Source organism: Equus quagga, chromosome 2 (assembly GCF_021613505.1).
Source record: "Equus quagga isolate Etosha38 chromosome 2, UCLA_HA_Equagga_1.0, whole genome shotgun sequence".
In the NCBI taxonomy this organism is placed as follows: domain Eukaryota; kingdom Metazoa; phylum Chordata; class Mammalia; order Perissodactyla; family Equidae; genus Equus; species Equus quagga.
The window spans coordinates 75,496,340-75,517,048 of NC_060268.1; the positions used below are offsets into that span (position 1 = coordinate 75,496,340).

The window sequence follows — 20,709 nt, forward strand, 5'->3', positions numbered from 1 at the left end:
AAGAGAAAACTAAGTCTTAAGTTGTTATTTCTTGCATGGGAGATGGGAAAATAGAAGTGCCTTATCAGATTCTATTTGGGATGTATTTTAAGAAATCCCATGACTGTGACTCATGGAAACTGAAAGCATGGTCAAACATTTCAAACTTGAAAGCATGGTCAAACATTCACGTTAACTCCTGGACCTATAAAAAGGATCAGTTAACAACAGTACGTCAATGGTAATGTCCTGGTTTAGATAACTGTATCATGCATATGAAACTTGCTAACATAAGAGGAATCTAAAGAATATTTTTACAAACTACGTACTACTTTTGCAATAGTTTTGTGTGTCAAAAATTATTTCAAAATAAAAATTAAAGCAATAATGGCAATACTTCTTTCCAGTCTATATCAAAAATACACAAAACACTTTCAGTAGAGCCAGTTAACCAAACACAAAACCCTGACCAAAACAAAATAAAGTTGTTTAAGATTTTTTTCAGAAATCGCAAACAAAATTATAATGATTATAATAGGGAAGTGTGTATTTACATACATATATATTTATATATATAATTACACATATACACAATTAAGTTCATTCATTCACTGGATGCAAGAATGTTCACTTTTAGAAAAAGTTAATTTTTACCCTAGTCAATAATTATAATGGCAAGTATGATCAACTGTAAAACACAAGACATTTTATTAAACTTGTCATCAAATTTAGTGGAAAATCCTCAATGAAAGGAAGGAAGCTGTTTCCTAAAATGACTCATAAGTAAACCTTTAACAGGATTAGTATTAAGAATGAAATAACCAAGGGCACTTTCTGCTTTCATATATTCTGAAACCACCTATGAATTGTGAAAAAAGAAAACCATAATTTTGGTATTTCAATTAAACGTCACTAGAAAAGTACATGAAATGGCTTTCACATATTAATAAGAAAAACTGAGTGTATGATCCCCATCGCTACACTGACAAAAGTATGAGATGAGTTGGGATTAATCAAAAGATAAGAAAATAAAACTACACTAGCAATATTCCCACATAATTTAATTAAAAATAGAAACACATACCTTGCAGTTGGATAGGAAGGCTGAGTTAAAGAGATCTAATTCTCTCCTAATTACTCTATTAAATTTGGTGCAAATGAAATTAAAATTGCATTTTTTTCCAACTTGGAAAATAATTTTAAGCGTCAACTGAGGGAAAAAATTTGAATGTAGACAGGGAATATTCTGAAAAATTACGAGAAATGAGAGAATTCAATGGAATAGCTAAGACTAGAAACCATCGGTAATTTTAAAGTATCAATATAAGATAAAGCAAATAAATAGAAATGTAGCCAATTATGTGGGAATTTCCATATCATTACAGAATTTAAATTAAGCAGTAATTGCTTAAGTCAAGGGAAACAATTTGAGTATGTAATACTTTAAATACCATGGTAATGATTAATGGAAAAATAAAAGGACAAAATGAAAAGTATTAGAAAATACAGAGAAAGAAATGTATGATACTAATGCAAACATGTTTTTAAAAGAAAAACACAAAACTCAAAAGGCATAAAACAGAACATTATTGTATTTCAATACATAACTTTTGTACAACCAAAAAATAAAACACCACAGTAAAATGATGCCGAAAAGAAAACATGGTATTTCACTTGCAATGCATGACATATGGTTAACATCTTTAGTTATAAATGAGCTTTTAGAAATGAGCAACACAGACACTCATACTCCAAGGGAAATGGAAAAAAAAAAGCAGAGGAAAATGAAATAACACAAATGACTAGTAAGGATTAAGGATATACGAAGATGATGGAGACAAACAAGAGAAGAAAAAAAGCAATTTCTTCGTAATATCGCATTGTTAACGATTAAAACACTGACATCTAACATGTGTACCATTTTAGGAAACAGAACTCTCATGAACAAACACTGGGAGACAATATTGATGAGGACTCTCTATGATTAGGGGGAAAGCTGTAGTTTTGACTCAAAACATAAATTTTTGGACATCCCTAGTCCTAGCAGTTCCAATTCTCTGAAATTATCAAAATAATTTATCTGTATGCCTTTTTACGGCATAGAAAATTTATAGACATAATATGGGCCAAAAAGAGAGTTGCATATCAATCTGTTTATCAACACACCCCAAATAGATGTGCACAAAACTACACTGACAGTAGATAACGTTGGAGAATAGAATTATGAGGGGAAAAGGGCATGAGTTAAAAATACCATACTTCACAAATTTCTATACCTTTAAAATCTTGAACAAGATGATTTTTTATGAAATAATCTTAAGTTGATCCTGTGATAAGTGAAAATTATAAATACATGCACTTAATACTTATGGGAGCACTGAAATGAAGCCTTGCAATTACACCATCCTGAGATTCTGTGTAATAACGTCTCTGGCATTCAAGCTCCTGAGATTTAGTCCAATGGCAACAATTCAATGTCAACAGGCCTGGTTACAATTCTCTCCAATTACACTCTTTAGATTACTTTAAAACATGAGCTTTCTCAGTCCGGTTTTTCTGATCTGCAAGGAGTGTCCACTGCAACACACGAAAGAGTCTCCATACATTATGAAGACCATCTTTTGGTTTGATGAAGATGGTGTCAGAAGAAATGGCATCAGTTTCCTATTCAGTCATCACCTGAGAGGACACAGTGGGATCATCAGTAGGAACTAATAAAATTTCTATGTACAAGAAATGCAACAGGCATTCTATGAAGAAATAACAGGTGGATCAAAATTATTGTTTGAATTTTATAATAGTAAGAAGGCCAGATACTGTTACTCTTTCTTCTTACACCTTGCTAAATGGACATACCTCCTCATGTTGTCTGTGCCTCTTTTCAATGACGCATTTGGTTGCTTATATCACTAGATCACTCTCGTTCAAATAGAAAATTATTTCACGCAATCTACATGCATTTCTTCCTATACAAGCAACAAGAGTGCCTAACCACCATAGTGAAAATAACAAAAGGAGAAAAAATTAACTGCATTAAAGCTATGGAAGCTACAACGTAACTCAGAAAAAGATTTAGCTCCTAACCCAGTATTCTAGCTGGCTATCAAAACTGCTGGGTAGGTACTTCCTCAAAAGTCATTAATCTTCAATTTAGCTATGATTTATCCTAAGAAAAAAACATTTTCTGATTAAAACCTTCACTTTCAAGGTTATTCCACGGATAACAAATAGGCAATAACACTCTCTGAGAAAGAATGTTTAAGAAATTTGTCATCATTCACTATTGGCAGTACATCCCATGAATTACCTTCCTAAAGGACACGATGGGGAATGAAGGAAAAATGAGAAGCACAAAAATCATGGTGTGTCAGGAGCTAGCATTCACTATTTTTCTATAAGATCATGGTTTCATTAACAACTGCCCCTCTCACTCTTTTGACAGTTTCACAGCTTTAGTAGTTATATTACACATTTCAGCATCAGCGTATTGCACCTGGTTCTTCTCTCTTTTGCATTCCCCAAACTGACTTTATCTCAAAAATCTTGTAATTTTTTTTCCTTTCTCCACCCCTTATCTTTTGCCTAATTTACTCCCAAAGTCATAAAACAAGTCAGCAAGACTTTATTCAATTCCCACAGTGAATAAGGTTTTTGTTCAAAACTATCCACGAGAAATTCGGTCTGTGTGAGAAGTGATATTCTGAAAATCAATTTAATAATTGATTTAATAAGGATACATGATTTGATGAGAACATTGTGAAAGGACCCAAAAATGTAAAAGAAAATACTGAAGCTCCACAGCTCTTAACTACTATGCCTTCTTTCATCCAGTCCTACATGTAGTCTGGGTCTCCAGTTACCTTGGCACTCTCTCACTATAAGACGGAATCTCTGCTGGAATTTGGGCTGGTCATATGACACTGCTGGCCAACAGAATATGGCGGAAGTGATGCTACATGACTTCTGAAGCTATCAGAAAGGCCACACCACTTTCACAAGGCTCTCTTCTAACACTCATTCTTACGATGCTTCCTTGTGAACCTGGCTGTGTGAAAGTACTCTAGTTGAAAGCCTCCAGTAAGCCCAGCCTTCCACATCACCACAAACCAAGTGCCAGATATGCGAATGAAGTAGTAGATGTCTGAATCGCTCTCAACCACTGGGTCCTTCCCAGTTGATCCTATATACATTCTGGCACTGTCAGAAATCTTCACCCACAGAATCTACGGAATTAACACAATATTTTATGCCACTAAATTTCAGGATAATTTTTTACTCAGCAATACATAACCTGAAAAGATCTCAATACCCACTAGCTGCCACAAAAAGTTCATTAACTTAAAGAGAATATCAACTCTTGTCTAACCAAAGTGCCCCCTACCCCCTCCCCATCAAATGAGCACTCAACTGTCCTTACAATCATATCGCCAAGGGGTACTCCTAGGACCAGAGATGGCAGTGACGAACACCTGAATGAGGAATATTGCAATAGAGATCCAGTGGCACCGATTCTTGGGATTAAAAATGAACTTGGTAAAGTATCTTTTCTTGGAATTATCATCTCCTGATGGGGAAAAAAAGAACATCGTAATGTAAGGTCCACACCAGTCTGATGGAATAGCTAAAGAACGAGTTAAGTGGAGGTTCATGCTGAACTTTGTTACAGATTTAACACAAACTATTCCTCATCAATAAACCCTCTAGCTGATTCAATTCTCCAATGTCATCCATGACTTTACTACTAGTACTTTTCAATATCAGCACCTTTTTTAGGTTTCTATAAACTTCTCCCTTTATCACACTACAAAACTATAATTGCAAAATGAGTTTGTCTATTTCATAATTTCCAATTCTTAGACAACTGATTGTTTCCTTTATACCATTAGTTACATTGCCATATTTGGTCATAAATAAGTAAATTAATTGAAACAAAACTCAATCTCTTACACTCTGCATATACTCTACAGCTTTAATGAGTTAAACATATCTTTTTAAATAATGAATTTACTCACTAACTTTCTGGCATGGGTGAAAATCCCAAATTGCCAAAAAGAAGAAAGTCTGTACCAGCACTAATTTCCTGAGCCTAGCCAAAACGTCATCCTTCACAGGACTTCTTGATCCAGAACCTTCTTACCTTTGATTCACGGTTAAGACTTATGAATTAAGGAACTCCATAAAAGAGGAATGTTCCTGATGATGTCACAGCTGTACTCAGATTATCTGCAAATGTTTTTCTTCCATCATATCCAACTGCAAAGTAAGTATACAAATGCAATATAGCCAAGGTTAGATACAAATGATACACCAGGACATACAAATTAAGATGGCTTTAGAATGGTCAGGAACAGTAAATGGAGATAATTAAACACCCAGCAAATATGACTGCCCAGAGAGAACCTTTTTACTTTCTCATCTTTTCAAACCATCTTCAGCACAAATGTAGAGAATATTGAAACATTGTTCATGCAAATTCTGAACAATCTAAAAAATTTAAGACCTACTTTAATCTATTCCCCAATTTCTTCCATTAACTACCTCATCCCAAGAACCTCTTCCTCCAACAACTTGATATAGTTAGTAACCATAAATATGGCATTGCCTTATGCAAATTTACTCTTTAAAGAAAATTTCAAGGACTATTTTCATCCCTCATCTTTTTTGTCAACCCAAATAGAACTGTTTAGTACCTACCTCAAATCCCATCTTCTCCCTTCTTTCCTTGGGTGATCCAATACACTCTGTTCACTCTGTAAAACTCTCTGCTGCACAAGTCTCTAAATCACATGCTCTTCATGACCACTCAAAAACCACTCATAATGGCCACTGAGAATACAAAGTTGGATACAACAGCCCCAAATCCCAAGATGTCGAGAGGCAAGGACGAAGATAGGCACAAACTGCTTGTATCTTTAAAATTCCCTCTGTTTAAATGTTCCTTTTGAAATAGCTTTAAAATTTCAAATGCAGAAAGTAGAAGCAGTCCTTCTATTCCTCTATCTCTATACAGTTATGTTAAAACTTTTTCATACGTCCTTCCAGATATATTTTTATTTAATAATTCATATATTCATTTTAGATTGTCATGTAGCAACATACAAATACATAAACAATGTTTTACTATTTAAATTATACATGTACAAAAATTTCAAAAAATGGTAAAATAATCACCATTAAAATAACACTGACCAGTAAGCATTACTTAACACGATAATCATGCCAGGATAATCCCATTCCCCAGGAACAGTAACCATTAACACTTCAGTTTGAAAAACTAGAGGCATATAGACACCATTGTAAACACAATTAATTGATGTTTGTTCAAAAATGACAATTTTAAATATGACCTAAAAACAGCCTTCCATACGAGAATTTTTTTTTCAGTATTTGAATTACATTCAGGTGACCAATAAGCTGTAATCACTACGACCTTTTATTGACGAGAATTTCAGATGTTCAAATTATTTGTCATCTCAATCTACAAAACATACTTTCTTCTTTGAGAGTTGCAATAGATAAAATCAAGAGCAAGTTATACCATTTTAAAAGTTTTACATACTCAATTATGATCGTCAGTGCCAAACTGTTTAAAAAGGTACACTGACTTATACTTTGATGAACACTGAATAGAATCTAAGAAATTTTCATAATTTATATTAGAGGCAACTGAGATGAAAGACTTTTGACATTTGTTTCTGACTATCACATATTAAATATAACTATTCACTGGAAAATTTTAAAGGTCCTCAAATTTTTAAAAATATTCATTATCAGAGGAATTCTGTTCACATATATGTGTATATATGGAAACAGACTAGGAAACAGATACAGAGCTACTTAATCATTTTATATAAAAAATTAACATACATGTAGCTATAACATGAAGTGGGCCTCTAGAAATGTTTAAGCTTAGAATTAAAATACTATCTCCCTTGTTTTCAAAAAAAATGTGAAGCAATAAGCTAACAAATGACAAATCTATCTATATTATCAAATCTATCTCCCTAAAAGTAATTTTACCTGTATATGTGTATATATACCTTTATATCTATGCATATACATATATAAATTTGTAAAGAGTAAATTTATATAGTATAGCAAAGTGACAATTACTTTAGCAATGTGAGAATCTCCTGTGAATCTGTGATTTAAAATGATGATTCCTTCTCATGTCTTCCTTTTTCTTCCTAAAATTAAAAATACATCCAGGGGTATTTTTCTTTGTTTGTTCTAAGTATACAATCTAATGTTTTCTTCTACATGAAAGCTTAACAATCTGAGGGGATGTGTCTATCTCTCTTCCCAAAACTCAGTGAACAAGCACCAAAATGTTAAACAGCCCTAAGAGGCCGATTATTAATTACACAGCCAAAACATTTACATGAGCCAATTTATGATATTTTACAATGAAATATTTACAGATTTATGTTTGTGAAACTCCATTCATCTAGAAAAACCACATTCTTTCAAAATAATACATCTGTTATTTACAAAGTTGTCTTGAATGTTGTCATGCAGTTGAAATACAAAACTATCATTCAAAGAGGGAAAACAAAATTTCTTATATAACATTTCCTATGTTTAAAGTATATAATGCCCAATATCAAGCAGTACAACTACAAAATTATGACTTAGATATCAATTTCACTACAACATTGGAAAGAAAATAATGAAACCATGATATTTTACAATGAATTATTTACAAAATTATACTTTGTGAGACTCTATACATCTAGAAAAACTAGATGTTAAAAATTAAAAATTTACATCCTATTATTTACAAAGTTGTCTTGAATATTGTCATGCAACCAAGGGAACACATACAGAACCGTGTATAGTTCCAAGAGGTAGTAGAAAATCTCCTTGATAAAGTCATTTATATGCTGAATGTTAAAAACAAAAGAAAAAAAAATATATGGGGAGGTATGAATAGGCAGAGCACGGAGGACTTTCGGGGCAGTGATGGATCCAAGTTATCACAGATTTGTCCAAACCCATAGAATGTACAACACCAACAGTAAACCATAACATAAACTATGAGTTTTGAGTGATTGCAATGTATCAATGTAGGTTCACCAATTGTAACAAATGTATTACTCTGTTGGAGAATGCTGATAAAGGGGATGATTACAGATGTGTTGGGGTAAAAGATCTAAGGGAAATCTCTGTACCTTCCCTTCAATTTTGCTGTGAACCTAAAACTGTTCTAAAAAAATTAAGCAACATTAAAGAAATAAGTGAGGAAGTTCACTACATCCAGAAATACCACATAAATTTACATTGTCTAAGTTTAATATACAATTCATATTTGATACAATAGAAACTATTCTTCTATATGAGAATGAGGTAAATGCAAAATCCTGTCAATTCCTTCTAACGACCAAATTAATATACGATTAATTTTGTATAACCCCAAGAGTCTGTTTATCAACAATCAGTTTCATTGCCACGTTAATTTCAGAAGACAAGAGAACAAATTTACAATGAATATTTACAAAATTATACTTTGTGAGACTCTCAATACATGTAGAAATACTAGATATTTAAAATTAACTATCTTACTTGCCATTATTTACAAAATTATCTTGGTTATTGCCATGTAACAAATAAACAAAGAAGTACATAACTCAGAGATTTTATAAAATGTACTTTAGAAAACTGAATTGCATAATTAACTTCAGTACACCTGGAAAATAAGATATACCTACATGTTCCTGAAACTGACAGATATTTTTATATAAAATGGAAACAATTTAATGTTTATAATCTAATTTTTCTTTTAAATGAAAATATGATGTAAAAGAACCTTTAAATGTCACGATCTTCTCCCTAACATGATAATATATACATAAGGAGCAAGAATATAGCTCAGAGAGTTTTAACTCAATTATGGTAATTTGTCTTTAAGGATCCCAGCAGTCCAATGAAGACTCCATAAGGGTGAACTAAAAATATCATCAAAAGAAACTGGTTCTAACCTCTATCATTCCGTTTATCAACAGTTCTATACATTCACACTCAAAACGTTATAAAGCAACTATTATAAACTCAGTTATTTAAAAAAAAAAAGACCAAGCCATATAGTTTCTAAAAACATTTGCAAAAGTTAAGCGTTTCAACCTTACAGTTTAAAACCGCATGACTGAAACATACGATGTCCACAATCTCTATAAACCAAAAAGAATAAAGCTAAAGCATCATATACTACAGACATGAGATCAGAAAACATCCAACACCCTTGTCCATATCCGTCACCACAAACCACTGAACATGCAAAAAAAGCTAATTACTATACTGATAAAAAAGTTCCTGATATTTAAAAGTATATTCTATCAGCAATGTCTACATTTCTAGAAAGAATAGGTGTTTTAAAGATAACTATAGTTCAACATGAATATATTTAGAGTGTGTGTGTGTGTTCATGTGTGTGTGCATGTGCCTGCATATGAAGAGGATGTTTCTACATGCCTAGGAAGTTAAGATGTTATACAAGAAGCTTGTCTATCATATATACAGCAGTCAAGTGCTTCCCTGCTCTGTCCCAACATTTATCAATCAAAAAATTAGATAAGAAAAATCATACAAGTTACATATTTAAAAATATGAATGGCAATGACACAGACTAACAAAAAAGATCTAATTAAAAAACTCAAAACACAAAAATAAACCAAAACCCTTACAATCAAGCCAAACTCATGAATATGCTCATTCTACTGCACCTATGTTCAAACAGTAATTCTACCTTTAACATTTCAATAAAAACATATTTTCAAAATTGACAGAAGTTACATATTCAAAAATGTTTTATAAAATGACATTTATCTTCGATACATGAATCAAAGTAAAAATATAATCCCCATCAACCAAATATATCCCAAATGGACTCAGTATAGGAATTCAATTTACCAAAATAAAGTGTTTTCACCTTTGTCTATATCGGTTTGATCTTCAAAAATGTATGCCTATTAGCAAATCCTATGCAGATGTTATAAAACAAAGACTAACATTTGTCTACCATATATCTAGCAGCCTCACAGTATCCTCCAGGTACTAAATAAAGTTCAAAAACTAAAACTTCCTATATCATCTACCCTCAAACAACCCAAAGAACATAGACTAAAGCCCGAATGACAATTATTTGGCCAAAAAATGATGTTTCTATTTTCTGAATTTTAAGAAACACTTGTTTCATACACATATATGTACATATGTGCATGCATGTGTATATATATATACACACACATACACACACCCCCATATGTATATGTAAGCAATCCCTATAAATCAAGAACTGAAAGTTTAAAGCAAAACTATTACACATTCTAACTTTTTACACACAACTATCTAACAAAAACCCCTTCAGCTTCCCAATTATTTACTCATAGAGACAATGTGACAACCATTTGGGTAAGTTTTCATTCTACAATTAATATACTTATGAAACATGCAGATATAGTATTCTTATCCTTTAAAAAATAACTATGTCCATTATATACACATAATACATAAACATTCTTTTGATCGGCTCATGATTTAATGAACTCAGATTTGATACGCCATTGCTAACATTTCCCATAAAATCTTATAAATTGCTTAATCAACTAAGTACTTTAAAATAACAATTCACTATTATTAAAAGTTAAATTTCACCGGCAACTGAAAACTTTTGTAACCTATGCTATTTTACCACAAGTAGAGGTTTCTCTATGTTATACAAAGGACTGTGTTATTTGTATGCAAACGTTTCTAAAACCAATAAGCAAAGGCAGACCACCAGTTACAAGGACATTTCCACCATGATGAATCTTGTCATAAAACAATGACATGTTACATGAGATACTACACATTATATTTACCACAACCTAAAAATAGAACCTACTGATTCAATGAACACAGAGGCTAGATCTAACCATCTCTTTTGGCAAACAAAAATGGTTCTACCCTTATAAGTTCAAATGAATTTACAATGATGTCTATCCATGTAGAAAACTAGATGTTAAACAAAAATATCTAACATTAATAACAGTTTATAACAAAATGTATAACAATATCTACCAGAAATGAATTAATGTTCAGAGGCAATTTAAACAATTGCAGTGGTGGAAGGGGAAAAGTCTACCTCTCTTTAACATTAGACTATTTTACAAAACATATGTAGATTACCAACATCTGAGCATGGAGTAACGCCTGGAGGCTGTTCAAGAACTCTCCTTGTATATATGCATGCATATATACATACACAGCCCTCCAAAACGTCTTATTCTCTATCTCCTGAATTCAGCTCTTTTACAAAGCAGTCTAGAAACACCTCTCAGCAAGCAACAAAATTATATTTTAACAATTGAAATGACCAAAATGTCAGCCACTTCTATGCTTGATAAGATGATATAACAGTACTTTTTTCATGTGTATACAGAGCAATAAAAAGCCCACTCAACCCTGAACAGGCAAAGTGTTCATTGAGGATGGCCTCTTGTGCAACAATCTCATTTTGAGAATAAAATCTAATGCCATACAAATTCTAACATATAAAGACCATTTACAGAATAACATCTACATCCACATAAAGCAGCCTTAACAAAATTTCTTACAGACAGTTGTATGCAGAACAATCCTACTCCCCGCAAAAAACCCACAGCAATAATCCGATCAAATGATTATAAATACACATCATTCAGAGGTATTCTAATTATTCTATTTCTATAATCATCTATTAAAATATTTCTATGTATTTTAGCAAACTCTTTGTTAGCAATCACAATACTCTAAGAAATGTCACAAAGCAATTATATTCAGTTATTTCATACAAAGCATTCTCAAAATGCACATGAATAACTAGTGCCTTAACTTTTTTTCCTGATTAACGTATTAGACACTCACCATGCCCATTTCTTTTCTCCTATCCATAAGCGCTCAAACAATGAATAGAGAATTATGTATAGCTTTACAAAATGTCCACAGAATTCCTTCCAAAAATCTTTTTGAGATACGATTTTACCAAACACATTTTTAGAAACTTCCCTGGGAAACCAGCTCTATTATCACAGCAACGATTTAAAAAGTATCTAAAAATAGTAGATTCATGTTTATAAATGTAAGTCTCTATGCTTCAGTATTAGAGTCCAAGAAAAACTAAGCTAAAAGAGAATACAATAAAACTATCCCATGTTGAAATTTTCATTCTCTTCATTTCCTAATATGCAATATACAGTTCATATATATTCATCATTCACTTAGTATGTTATATTTCCATTTCAATAATATTACCCAAACACAATTTTCCGAAGTATTTCAATAAATTCTTATGCTATATATGTCCAGTAGTTAATAGGATCAGATTCCAAGCTGTTTTAAAATGCTAGCTCCAGCAGGGGTGTCGGGGGGGAGAGGCCCACACTAAGATCTGTTTATCACATACACATACAAATGTCACATATGCAAGGCTTTTACTGGTAAATCTTTTGAAGGCAAGTTGATACTCCATAGCAAGCAAGACACAGTTTTTCCCCCCTCAAATCCAAATGTAAACATTTGAAAGGCAAGATGAAGTTCAGAAGAGTATAAATCTATTTTTATTTTGTCTGTGATGATGTAGCTGGTGAAGTTTCTAGCTGAATTCAAGATGTGCTGTTCTTCCCTTTCTATCCACATATTCCTGCAAGGTTGGCTTGTGTGTACTTGACATTGTCCAGACTAGCCCAATACTACTCTCGTTTTATCCACTTGAAATAATTTTCAATTCAGTAAATACCCCCTCACACACTTCCATTTTTGGGAGGAATGCGGAATGAGATGCTGTCCTGATGCTGTTGGACCAGGCAAATGAGCAGAGTCGAGGATCAAGAGAGTGGCTCTACACAGGTGCCCTGACCAAAGACCCCTTAAATCAGCATGAGGTTTAAACTTCGATAGCAGTCTGTAAGTAAAATTGCTCAGAATACTCCAGAAGAATTTGAAAACTACAGTTTTATGAATGCAGGAGCAGTCACTCAGGCTAGTCTCTCCTGCTTACTTACCTATGTTAATGGAAAAAAGATTTGCAAATCTACTCTAAATCTTCCTGGGTTGCAGTCACGTTGCTTCCTGCTGTATAAACTTCTAAAGATTCTTATGCAGAGGCTAAGTGTGAAAGAATGTCTCAAAATTTAAGAATCCAAAAGTTCAGTGACTAAAAGTGGAAAATTTCCAGTTTTGACAGTGGCAAAAGAGGCTGTAAATATTATCAGTTTATATAATCCTTGTCCTCTGATTATTGCTTATTTCTAATACTCCTGAAACATGTCAACTGCAGACTGATGAAGAAACATGATGTGGTGGTCATCTTTCCAAAAGACTGCTTTGGCAGATAGATGAATTAGAGAATCTGAGGCTAGAAGTAAAGCGACCAGTTAGAAGTTTTAATACAGTCAAAAGACAACAAAACTCTCAAATAGAAAGGTAGCTCAAATAGAGCAGCCATCTAAAGAAGTCTAAACAGTATCTATTGTGCAATAAATTTCCTAAGTTTCTGGATGAAATCCTTGTCCATCTTTCCTAAAGTCCATTCAAGTCCATGTAAGACAGCCACATCCTCACCTCCTAGTTTGCATCACCTTTTTACATCTTTGTAAAATTGACAGTCAAATGTATCATAGAATGATTTTAAAAGGATGTTTAAGTGAGTTTGAGATATTTCATGTTTACTTGCTATTATTTTGCTATTATTTTCTTCTTTGAATTATCACTACATTTTTGTCATTTTAGAAACAACTGGTTCAGGTCTTTTACACTGAGCTGCAGAAGATGTTTATGTTAAACATTACAAATACCAAGGGAATAAATAACCAATATATTATGCCAAGGTAAATAATATGATACATTTTCACATATTTTTATGCGGTCAAGTACTACACTACCCACTAACAAATCAACTGTCATATAATCTTCAACAACGATGTCCTCTTGATTTTTAAGAGATTTGTACAAGGGATAAGTTCAAATGAACATGTGGGTTTTCTTTTCTTTTATAACATGGAAGATTTCTTCTCCAGTGAGCTAGTCTGAAACAGGTGGAGGCATGCAATAAAAAGAGTAGACAACCTTAAGAAACACCCTTTTCTCTTTCCACCAAAGCCTCAAATCAAAATTTGGCATTCCATTTAAGTATCTCTCTAATTGATGGAAGAGGCAAATTGGGTGTAAGATACTATCACCCAATTCCATTCCCAGAAACACGGCACAATAAAATGCACTCATTTCTTGACTCAAACCCTTACAAAGAATGAGAAAATCAAGGGTTAAACTGGAAGCCAAATTTTGCCTATAACGCAAATTTCTTGTACTTTTTGTTCATTCATGCATTGATTCTACCAATAACTATAATAATACACCAATATAACGAAATTATTAACTATCCATCAAACACCTACTAGATGCTAATTATTATGCTGGGCCTTAGAGAACAGTAATAAATGCTACCAAAGCCTCTAGTGAACCATTAATGTTTTGTTCCTCTCATAAAGAAAGAATACCAGAAAAGTCGGTCTATGTCTTCTTGTAAGCATTTTTCCAAATCTTGCCATATTAAAACCTTACACAAACAAAATTATTATTCACTAAGTCGAGACTTTCATGAAAGTTTCTTCCTTGTGACTTCAGCAATTTTTGAGGGATGGGATATTTCTATTGCTATTTTGACATCACGTGGGGTCATACTTCACTCAGCCAAGAAAACAACCAATCTATCTAAATTCAAAGCCACAGTCTCCAGCCAAGACTAGAGAGGGCTACACATTATGCAAAGGATAATGAGAAAAATACCATGCCCCAAATTATCCATGCTACAAAAATAATAAAATCAGTATCACTGCAATAATTTATTCTCACAGAAATCTTAAGTTATAATTTTTTTAAAATCCTGTGTAATTTCTTATTCTTTTCAGTCCAAGCCACAGAAAAGAAGTCTCCTTGTTTAAAGCCTAGGTTCCTTCTTCAGTTGCAATAGGATGGGGAGTGACTCTGATTTCCTCTATATCTATGTATCTACATTCTTCAGCACTTTCAAACCTGGAGGAATCCCAAATAAAGTGGCTAATTTTCAAAATTTATAAGTGGACAGTCCATTATAACACTATTCCCATAGAGAAGCATCATTAGAATATCAGATTTCAATAACTAAATATAGCCACTGGAGTATCTGCAGCCAAACAATAACATATGTTGACATTTCCTAAGAAAACAGTATTTCTCAAACTCAACACCCAGAAATCCACTGGTATTGCCAGTTTATGGCCCACTTAAAATGATTTAGAAGTGGATGCTTAAAATAAAACAAAACATATGCCTATATGCCAAGTAATTCAAATTATGCATAGTTCTATGACTAACATAGAAGAAAAACTGGATAAACCTTACCCCAAAAGTGCATTAGGCAGAAATTACTATGTCTAAGAAATCAACACACTATTCACTAAGATCGTATCTACTCTTTTTTTTTTTAAAGATTGGCATCTGCACTAACATCTGTTGCCAATCTTTTTTTTTTTCTTCTCCTCCTCCCCAAAGCCTCCCAGTACATAGTTGTATATTCTAGTTGTGAGTGTCTCTGGTTTTGCTATATGGGACGCTGCCTCAACATGGCTTGATGAGCCATGCCACGTCCGCGCCCAGGATCCAAACCAGTGAAACCCTGGCCCACCGAAGCAGAGCAGGAGAACTTAACCACTCGGCCATGGGGCCGGCCACTACTCTTAAAAATGTCCAATCCCATGGCAGAGTGGATAGCTTTGTGCACTCTGCTTCAGCAGCCCAGGGTTTTGCCAGTTTAGATCCTGGGTGCAGACATGGCACCACTCATCAAGCCATGATGAGGTGGCACCCCACATACCATAACCAGAGGCACTCACAATTAGAATATACAACTATGTATTGGGGGGCTTTGGGGAGGAGGAGAAGAAGGAAAAAAGAATGGCAACAGATGTTAGCTCAGGTGACAATCTTTTAAAAAGAAAGCTTTAAAAAATATCTACTGTTTTTTGGAAGTTTGTGTTTATTGGTCATTTTTATCCAACATAAACTTAATGGAAATGTATAGTTGATTATTAAGAAAATTAGCAAAAATAGGTTTCCTCAAATGAGGTACATAATTTAAAGTACATTGGCATTTTGTTATAAGATACATAGATTCATATTCTCAAATAAATTGTAGGATTGTCTCCCCTATCACACATTTGACCCCAATGACTCTTATTAGTCACTTCTATTTTGTTATTATCTTGCAAGAAAAAAATACAGTATTTTGCACTGAAATTGATTATAAGACAACTACTTTTCCTTTAAAATTCCCTGCTTATTTTCATACTTATAACTGTTCTATAACATATTTACTTATGTTATCCATATAAATTAGCACTCATAATAGCACTTTCAGAAAATACATATTTAATTCTGAATAAAATTCAGTTGTTCTCCATATGTGGTACCTAAACCAGCAGCATCTGTCAGACCTAGACCTACTGAATCAGAAACTGACTCAAACTGTACAAGCCCTTGAAATGACTCCCATACGTACAAAAGTTTGATTTAATCGAAGCTGCCTAGAAATGTACAACTCTTTATCCATTTAACTAACCACTGCAGGAAGAGACATTTGAGCAAATCTTGCTCATCACAATCATCTCAACAGAAGACACAATATTGCCAACAGTCAACAAGAAAGGACACAGAACCTACCATGACAAAGCAGCCTGAGACCCACACACTGAAGTTGAACAGAATATAGCAGGTAAATGGTAATTCTGACTCCTAAGTTACCCCAACTGTTCCAGTAGTCAAACAGGGGAGCTTTCCTACTGCCAACAATGGAAACAATCAAAACAATCCAGATACTGCTCTGAATCTACATGTCTCCCTTCTCACTTGAACAAGACAAGGACATGCTACAATCACTTTAAACCTTGTTTTTTTCCTTTTTCTCTTCCTTTCATCTACCACTGCATTCTGTGTCTACTGCTAACCCATTCCTTCCATTACTCTCTCACCAAATTGCACCCATCATAAATTAGATTGGCTGGACCTCAGATTTCCCTTTGCAAGAATGAAAGCTGTCATTAGGCTCAAGAAACAATGAGTCTGATCATAAAGCTAATCCTCCCTTCCTCCAAAAGAAAAACCCAAAAATTGATCCTCTTCCAGGGATTCATATTTAAAAGGAATTTTCTTTATTTCATTTCTAAAGAAGCATCATCCCAAGAATGGGATTATTTGGATGGGGCTAAACCAGCAACTACCACTGTATCCAGTCTCCCAGAATAACTGACCACTCTGGATTGCACCAAAAATCCGAAGTCAGATAACCCTATGACAAACACTACACCTCAACAGACCCCAAAATCATTTCTTTCCTTTCTCACTCAACTGTATGCTTCTAATCTAATTCAGTTAGTAGCAAGGTAGCTCACTTCTCTCAATTCATCCGGCATATCCCTACCAGCCAGGATTAGGATCAGGAACACTAAGAGAAATGAAACAAATCTGAGAGGTTATAAATATACTAAATTTTCTGGCAGGAAAACAGGGACTTGATAAGGAAAATAATTGTGAAAAAATGTGTCTACCTCGCTTTGAAAAGAATGTATTCTGGGCCTGTCCTGTGGCAGAATAATTGAAAGTTCCACACCCTCTGCTTTGGCAGCCCAGGTTCACGGGTTCAGATCCTGGTGTAGACCTACTCCACTCATAAGGCCATGCTGTGGAGGCATCCCACACACAAAATAGAGGAAGACTGGCACAGATGTTAGCTCAAGGGTAATCCTCCCCAAGCTAAAAAGGAGGAACACTGACAATGGATGCTAGCTCTGGATGAAATCTACCTCACCAAAACAAATTTAAAAAAGAATGTATTCTTCTGAACCCCAATACTTTTTCCCTATAAACTACTCACTTGTTATAGTATCAACACCCACATCATTTATTCATATATACACACACACCTCTTAAATTTAAGATGACTGTTTAAAGATAAGATCTTGATATATTCAACTGTCCACAGTACCTTTTTTTATATAGGTTTTCCTAAAGTATCTGTTTCCTTACTACTTAACCACCTAACAGCTAGTATAAGCAAAGCACAAGCACCTAATCATAGAATGCCGGTCACAGATAATAAAAGATCCATTACCTATACAAGTGAAGATAAATATTAAACACTGTGTTATTGAAAACCTGATTCAAAGAAATGCATACTATTTATCAAACAGTTCCTCTCTCCAGGATTCAGCACTGACAAGTACAAAAAGCTGATTTCATTCCCCTGACTCACAAAGAGTCAAAACTTCTAAAGCTCCATCTGTGTCTGGCCAAGATAATTAAAGTGGTGATTTATTAAGGATTAGAGTAATCTCTCTGAATGTAACTTAATCATTCGTCTAAAAATATAAGTCTCACCTTAGACCAAAGCTGGGTCTCAACAACTAGCACTTTTTCATTCATGTGGTAACTGGAGCTGGTTCATAAAGGTTGGGAACATGCAATCAGTAAACTTTAGCACAAACACCAACAGCATCCGTGTGAAGGTACTTACCACATTCATTGTATTTCATCATAATATTAGTTTCTCTCCTTCCTGGACATCAGTTAAACACCTAGCACTGTGGCATTCAAGGTTTGATCCAAGAGGTGCTAAATTTCCTTTATGCGTGTCCTTGCTTCCATCTCACCACACGCGTGCCTTCTCAGATCCAAGGATGTGCTTTCTTTTTTGCTTTCATCAGCATGCACATATATATAGTAAAAAAAAAAAAAAAAAAAGGAATTATCCCAGAATATCTATGAAAATAAAAAAGGGGTATCTGAGTAACTGGCAAAGTGTACTACTACACCTGCCATTTCTAAGTATTCAAAGTTTTCACATGTCAAGCCAACATTCTCTCAAGAATAATGTTCTCTGAAAAGTAATGAGGCACATTGACTGGATTTCAGGGTGTCATTTTAAGCTCAAATTTTGAAATCACTTTGTTCAGACAAGGTCCTGTATCATCATGAACCTAGCCAAGGCCTCTGAAATACTCTTACTTTTTTCTTTACAAGGTTATTTTACCTGGAGTGGTTTAAGTTTCTCTTCTAAATGCAGCTAATCCGATTTTCAGCCTTGTTGCAACACTACTTGGTCGGCTCCACAATGACAGGTCAGAAAATTCAGTGATCAAATTCTCTCTTCCTTTCAGTCATCAACTAAGCGGGCAAAAAGGCACTGCTTAAGACTGAAAAAGCTGCAACACAAAAAACCCATGATAACATGCCTTGCTTTACTTATTTAATAAAATTCAAGTACTGCGCATTTTTATATGTATGGCCAGTCTCAAAGGAATTGGAATGCAAAGATGACTAAGACAGAATCTAGCAATGTATTATCAACTGGATAAGATGTATTTGAAAATTTCATATAATATACCTGAGGCTATGAATACTTGCTGAAATCAATAAAAGTTTTATTTGAAATGAACACAGTATGTTTTTCTGATCTTTCAAATGAGATTATGAAAACTCTAGACAAGTATTATCACCTAATTCCATAAAATACTTGAATTGTTCTATTACAAGTAAAGACCTACAAGAAGTAAAATGTTTTATTACAAAAATTACAAGATTTCTGATCTCACTCATATATGGAATCTAAAAAAGGTGAACTCATAGAAACAGTAGAATAGTGGTTGCCAGGAACTTATGGTTGGGGGAAACGGGGAGATGTTGGTCAAAAGGTATAAACTTTCAATTATAAGATGAGTAACTTCTAGGGATCTAACGTATAGCATACTGATTATTGTTAACAATATTGTATTGTACACTTAAAATTTGTTAAGACAGTAGATCTTAAATGTTCTCACCACAAAAATACAATGGTGAACTATGTGAAGTGATAGAGGAGTTAACTAGATTTATTGTGGTAATCGTTTCACAATATATATCAAATCATCATGCTGTACATCTTAAAATTAGATGGTTTTTATCAATTATATATTGACGAAGCTGGAAAAAAATCATGGGACTTCTAAATTTTGACATGATCACATGATTGAGGACCAATGAATTTATGAAGGGATCTACATCACTTTTGACATGCATTTATACCAAGTCCAGTTAACCTACCATATAAACACAGACCACCGCAAATAACAAAAAACATAAAGGTTTAAGGTAGTATAACTATTAAATCCCAGAATTCTATTTGAAACTGTCTGTAAACCACAATAAAAACTATATTGATAATGCAATGTGTATATACTTACGGAGTCACAGTTAATAAATGTGGCCAGGAAATCACTGTCCAACTGTGTTTTGGATGAAACACGTACTTACTTGAATGCAGGAATGTAGGAAAAATCCTAAGGGACAGAAAGCACTTACTGCTTTTAAAATGTTTAGAATACAATTCATTTAGAGCAAAACGAATATTTGAAAGCTAGTACGTTGTTATGTGTGCCCACGGGAACCCTGCAAAAGCACAGATCTATCAACGTGTAACAAAAGAGCCACACACTTATTTTACATGCTATGTGCAATTATATAAATATGTCTCCCGAGTTGTCTTTTAGTCTATGTCCTACAGTCAGAGTTCTCAAAAAAATCCAAGGAAGCTCTAGGCAGAGAAGAATATTACCACCACCAAACCCAAAATGCCACTAGAAGCATCTTGTAGAATCTTGAATTCCTGTCACTCACCTCTAACTTGATAAAGAGGCCATCTTTAGTTAA

General features: G+C 33.8%; 1 long non-coding RNA gene and 2 other non-coding genes across 3 annotated transcripts; all 3 read right to left on the reverse strand.

Moving 5' to 3' along the window:
* Positions 1–1,553: 1,553 nt before the first annotated feature.
* Positions 1,554–19,165, reverse strand: LOC124234915 (uncharacterized). Its single transcript, XR_006887437.1, has 4 exons — positions 18,539–19,165; positions 5,117–5,232; positions 4,397–4,543; positions 1,554–2,658 (listed from the first exon to the last, which is right to left on the reverse strand). It is a non-coding gene; the product is annotated as an uncharacterized LOC124234915 (long non-coding RNA).
* LOC124236537 (small nucleolar RNA SNORD108) lies at positions 17,030–17,101 on the reverse strand. Its single transcript, XR_006887772.1, has one exon. It is a non-coding gene; the product is annotated as a small nucleolar RNA SNORD108 (small nucleolar RNA).
* On the reverse strand, positions 18,929–19,002 carry LOC124236539 (small nucleolar RNA SNORD107). Its single transcript, XR_006887773.1, has one exon. It is a non-coding gene; the product is annotated as a small nucleolar RNA SNORD107 (small nucleolar RNA).
* Positions 19,166–20,709: the final 1,544 nt, after the last annotated feature.